Source organism: Phalaenopsis equestris, unplaced genomic scaffold (assembly GCF_001263595.1).
Source record: "Phalaenopsis equestris unplaced genomic scaffold, ASM126359v1 Scaffold000222, whole genome shotgun sequence".
Lineage (NCBI taxonomy): Eukaryota > Viridiplantae > Streptophyta > Magnoliopsida > Asparagales > Orchidaceae > Phalaenopsis > Phalaenopsis equestris.
Genome location: NW_018164664.1, coordinates 12,588 through 19,218, shown reverse-complemented (window position 1 = coordinate 19,218; position 6,631 = coordinate 12,588).

Below are 6,631 nucleotides of genomic sequence, written 5' to 3'. Positions count from 1 at the left end.
AATTCAAATTAAAGATCATTCAGATCACTGGTTTCGATAAGCTTATTGTCAAACATACCGCCTCGACAAGACAACCCCGATGATACCAAATTAGTTAAATCATAGTCTAATGGATTCTTGATCAAGCCATTAAAGCACTTTTGGAGACTTCAAATTATTAATAAAATGGTTAAATGAACTCCAAATTTGACATATATAAAGTCAAATCAGACATGTCAATGAGAGGAATCCACGAGACCATCTATGACCCTTTAATTTTTCATCATTAAATCACACAAATCATTACAAAATTCTATATGATAAAGGGGGATCAATATAGGTCGTTTGATTAGGTGGTTGTAAAAGTTACTCGCCAAATGACCCAATATCCTTCCCTTGAAGCATATAAATAGACCCCTTAAGGAGGGGGGAGGAGTCCAATTCCACTGTTTTTCTAGACTGAAGATCCAGTAATAAATTGTGGCCTCAGTAATTGTCAATGACCTTCAACTACCATCTGATAGTCGTTATCGACCACCACTGGTTGCCCCAAACTTGCCATTCTTTTCAAACTACAATTGCTAATGAAATAGTGGTGCAAATGAGTTAAGCTGACTCGTGAGCCAGCTCGAACTCTACTTGATAAGTGACTCATGAACTAAGCTCGATATGCTTACAAGCCAAACTCAAGTCAAACCCGAACTAAGTGAGTCGGCTCATTTAAAAAATTATGAACATAACTATACTCAAAATATATTAAATTTTAAAATTTTGTTTTTAAGGTGATAAAAATGTTAAGAAATAATATTTTTAATTATATATTAGGTAATTTCTTATTATTTATCTCCTAATTGTTCATTCTATTTGTCAACTTAGTATAAAGTTATTTTAAATTAATAATATTTTCTCTCTTTTAAATTAAACATGTCGGCTATTTTAAGTTATTTTAATTCTTCTATTTGTCAATAAGCTTGAACTCTATTTTAAACATGTCGGTTATTTTAAGTTATTTTTATATTGATTACTCTAAACATGTCGGCTATTTTAAGTTATTAAATATAAAGTTATTTTAAATTAGGTAATTTCTTATTATTTATCTTCGATTTGTCAACTCGTAGAATTAAGCTCGAGCTCGAGCTAGAGCTCAATAAAATTAATCAAGCTCAAGCTCTAGCCGAAGACATCTCGAGCTCGACTCAACTCGTTTACACCCCTATAATGAAGTATTAACAAACTCCCGAAAACGGAGCAATGAAGTATCATGATGTGGGATAAGAAAGTATCCTAAAATATGGGGCAACAACTTATCTCAAATATGGTATAACAACAAATATCGATACAAGGAAACAAATAATTTTGTATTATAGATCTAGTGAGAACTCTTGGCAACAATTCCTTAAAAATGTCATATTTACAATACGGTGACTTTCTTATCTGAACTTTTGAAGTTTTCTCCTTATGTTGTATACCAATGAAATGATGTCTTTGGCCTGTCATTCGTCAGACCATGTATTTTAGCCTGTTGTCCATTGAGCTCCATCCTCCGGCATGTGGTCTCGATCATTGTCGACGTCTAGCCATACCCGATCTACCTTAGCCTTGCCTACTGCCCACTTCACCGGCCTAACCCGACCGCGTCCATGCGCTTCTAACCTAACCCACATCGACCTGATTGTCTGCTTATCCGCTCTCATGTGCTTCCTTACTCCGACAATCGCATGCCACAGCATGCGGTGCTGTCTACTGCCTGTCACTAACCAACACCAAAAATTTGAAAATTCTTCATTTTTTGTATTATTTTTTTTATTTTCAAATGACATAATCAACATCGCCCAAAAATATGGAAGAAATTTATATATTATTAATCATTTTGTATGAATCTCGATCATTTTTTGAATAAGAAATATTTCGATTCAAATTAAAGATCATTTTGGTCTCTGATTTGCAAGTATAAAATCAAATTGGCGTCTCTACAAGATGAATGCAATGATACAAAATTGGTTTAATTCTTGTCCAACCATTTCGAAATCAAGCTATTAAAGCATTTTTGAATACTTTGGATCATTAATTGAATGATCAAACAAACTTCAAATTTGATATAACTATAATTAAATTGAGACTCTCGATGAGAGGAATCTAACAATCCTATGCTCCCTTTATTATAAGGCCATTAATTCCCTTAAATCATTAAAAAAATTATATATGATCAAGTGGGATCAATATGGGTCATCTAATCATATTGTTTGGGTTGTTACTCATTAAAGGACCAAAATGACCCTCCTTAAGAGCCTGTAAATAGAGCCCCACCCTTCACTTGAGAAGGGAGAGAATGCGTCAAGTTTAAATGTTATTTTGGACCAAAGTACCAGTAATAACTTCCAGCCTTTGTAGTCATCGACCACCATCCCCACTTACCGTTATTAATGAACTATGTTTGTAGTAAAGTAACCCAAATACGAGGTAACAAAGTATTATAAATATGGAATAATGTAGTATCACATAAACAAGGCAACAAAGTATCACAATTATGATGTAACAAAGTATCATGAATATGGGACAAGGATGTATCCTAAATGCAGTGTTACAATATATTCTAAAACATAAAAATGAATAATACTATATTGAAGATCTGGTGATAATTTTTGACAAAAATTGTTTATGACCACCATATTTAGAAAATGATGAATTTTTTCAAACTCCTAAAGTTTTCTATTTACATCATATACTGACTAGTGATGTCTATGGTTTAAAATAGTAAACCCACCACCAATTAGTGCAGGACGAACTACAAACTATGTCACTAACTACAGTATAAGTAGCTAAATGCTACTGAAGCTACCAACTACGACATATATAGCAAATTGTTACTATAACTACTAATTATGACATATGTGATCGACTACAATTTATGTGGTCAATTACCATTATAACTTCTCACTATGATATCTATGGCCGACTGACACTTTTATTGCAACCAAATACAACCCATATGGCCAATTATTACATTTATATTACGACCTCTATGGCTTACTGATACTCTTATAGCAGTCACCTATGGTCTATGTGGTCTATTGGTCTCGTAACTTCCAACTATGGCATTTACTACTAATTGACATTATTGTAGCTACCAACTATAAAATCAGTAGTCAACTGACACTACCAAACATATTAGCTATGACTTGTATAACTAACTATGACTTATGTAGCTAACTGTTACCATGACTTTCAACTGTGACCATTGTGGCCAATAAACTCATTTGCAGTTAATCAATATAGCCTCTATTGTCAACTAACACTATTAGAGTCACTAATTATGGCTTCTATAGCCAACTGACACTATTATTGCTTTCAATTATGGCCTATGTTGTCAACTAATGCTATTGTAGTCACCAACTACATCTTATGTGACCAACTAATGATATTGTAGTCACTAACTACAATTTATGTGGCCAAATAATGATATTGCAACTTCCAACCACGGCCTTGGTGACCAAAAACTACCTGTGCAACAACCAACTATGACCTTTTATAACGTAATGCTACTTTTGTATCTTCCAACTACGACCTTTGTAGCCAACTATTAATAGCGCTATAGAAAATGACGTATGTTGTAATTGTTGACCTCACTTTTGGTTGAGGTCTAGTCTTTCTCTTTAGTAGCATAGGTTCTAGCAATAGGATTTTTCTGTTGACTATTCTTAGAGAACTAGAAAAAGACACCCTCACCATTGAAAATTCTATACTCTTCTTTACTCAACTTAAAGTTCCACATATTGGTCCTAACCTCTAGCACTTAGTAGGTGCCAGAATTTCCTGACTTTGGTCCCTTGAGCCTTTGGGAAACTCATGTAGATGGTCCCCTAAACCTGCTAGCCCTAGGCTAGAGTTTAGCTAAGACCAGTACGTAGGGGACCCAAATGGGGTTTCCATAGGTCAATGACTTATTTTTTGTGGTTAGTTCCCTAATTTTACCCAAAATACTCAGTGTGGCCTTTTGCCCCTAAACTCCCCCAAATTACCTAAGTACCATTGAAACACTAAATTTGGTCAAAATTATTGAATTTATCCAAAAAACTTGTTCAAAAGTCATTTTAAACTTTTTGAAAACACCCAAATTACCCAAAATCACCAAAAAATTGCCAAATTACCAAAATACCCCTCCTTAGCCCAAAATTCCAAAAATTATAAAAAAATCCCAAAAATTCCTGAAATATTCCAAATTTTATTTTTCTCAACCACAACATGACCCAATTTGGCCAATTTCACCATCTTTGATCAAAACCCCCAAATTGTTTTTAAAGGCCCAAATTTCCCCAAATTCAACTCAAATGTCCATCAATTTGATCCCAATCTCCCCAAATTTCAATCACAAACTCAAATTCACCCTCAATGTGACTAAAATAAACCCAAATTGAACCCATAGCCCACTCAATTGACCACAATTGATGTTGTAAACTCTTCATAAAATTCATACACATCAAAATTGACCCTCAATTGGCCTTGGTGAAACCTCAATTTTGCTTAATTTCAACTTATGTCCAAAAATTCCCAAATTTACAGTTGTAAACTCTTCATAAAATTCATACACATCAAAATTGACCCTCAATTGGCCTTGGTGAAACCTCAATTTCACTTAATTTCAACTTAAGTCAAAAAATTCCCAAATTTGCACCAAATTGCTATGTCCCCAAGTCTCATCAAATTGAATGCCTTAACCCCAAAATTGGCACCCAATTTATGTTGAAAACTCTTCATGAGGTTCCTATTGACCATTTTCAACCATAAATTTGGACTTAGCCCAGCCCAATCTAGACCCAAGTTTAGCCCAACATGCCCAAAATGACCAATTTTCAAATTCCTTCAAATTGACCCTTCAATTGAACTCAAAATCCTTTCAATCCTGTACCAAAAATGTTCATTAAAATCATCTACATAAATTTCATCAATCAATTGGGATCAAGGACATGGCTAGCCTAACCCAAACCCAAGTTTTGGTCATTTGCACCCACTTGGACCCATGCACTAAATGTAGCCTAACCAAAGCCATAAAATTAATGCCACCCCAGCCATTAGTTGGACCCTAAGATTGAGTCAAAACTCACCTAACCACCTAAGCTAAGACATGGACCAATGGTCCTTTAAATCAAGGGATTTCATGTCATAATTGCTTAAGCTTAAGATTATTTTAGCCAAAACTAAAACCAAGCCCATTAAATTGTTGTGACATATTCCCCTGGGTTCTCTGAGCTCCTAGTCACCTCCCCCTGTCATGGTCTGTCTGGCCGGCCTAGTCGCCGGAGAAGCCAAAAATGAGGGGCCCTTCCTCTTAAACTTCACCCAAATCAAACCAAGAGGCCACCTCACCTAAATGAGATGTTAGAGCCTCTTTGTCCTCCACCTAAGCACCATTTTTCACCCCTCAATTGTCTATGACAGCCACCCCTTAGCAATTTTTATAGAAACTTCCCCTCATGGACATGACATGAGAGGGGTGCTGAAATTTTCTTAGAGAGAGACCTCTAAATCACTCCCTGAGCTTCCTTAATACCTCCACAATACAATGCAATCACTCCATTGCCGTAATAATTCCACCACAGAGAGCCAATTTTGAGCTCAAATCCTTGCCCGAAACCAGGACAAAACCCAATCTCAACCTACACAGCACAAACCCTCAAATTAATTGGCTCTACCCCTTCACAACACTGAAAGAAGACAAAGCCCCATCAAAGTCCCCTTTCATAGATACTCTACTCTAGACTTTGATCAACATCCAAATTCCTGAAATCGAGCTTGGTTAGCTTGGTTGAACTCATACCTAGACCTTACACCACAGCAAGAGGCTCAATCTCTAGCCTCCTTAGTCTCCAACAAATGTGTCAAGCATATCTAATTGAAGCTTCCCTTCTCAGAGCAAAGGTATTGAACTCCTCCTCATTCTGAGCCTCTTTTGATTCTCCATTTTCTTGGGCATAATTTCATGTCATCTTAACCGTATAGATATGTTTCTCTAATCTAGACAAGCATTTAAAAAAAAATCATTCAATTTGGTTGAGAATGAGGGAGATATCAAGCCTTGAAGAAGAACAATTCTCGATCTAGGCCATTGGGGACAATGACGGAGCACCATTCGATCGAGCGTGTATCAGATGAACGGTCAAGATAAAGTAAGACAACACTTCTTTACATGAACCGCAGGACGCGTGGCTGCTAGCGTGGATGACGACATCAAATGGGAGCGCGTTGCGTGGAGCTTCGGTGCTGCCTAGGATCCAGTCAGCTCCACGCGTTTAAATAGATAAATAGGGAATAAAAAAAATAAAAAAATGTCACATAACTTTAAAAATCCATATCTTAGTGTAGAAAAATCAAAAAATAAAATAAAAATACCCTCTTACTCAGTAAACAGAGGAGAACAATGTGAAAATAATTTAAAGTCAATTTGATGCATGTTTTATTTTTAATTAATTAAACACTGTCTTAAGTCTTTTGATTCTCCATGCATATAGGCATTTCACCATGGCTTGAAATTTTGGCATATTGTAGCCTCTATCAAGGGGAACATTCCCTAATTTTTCTAAAGTCAAAGGAGACCTCTAGACAAAGATCCATATTTTTTAATTTTATGCACATTATTTGCTTAAATTAATCATAA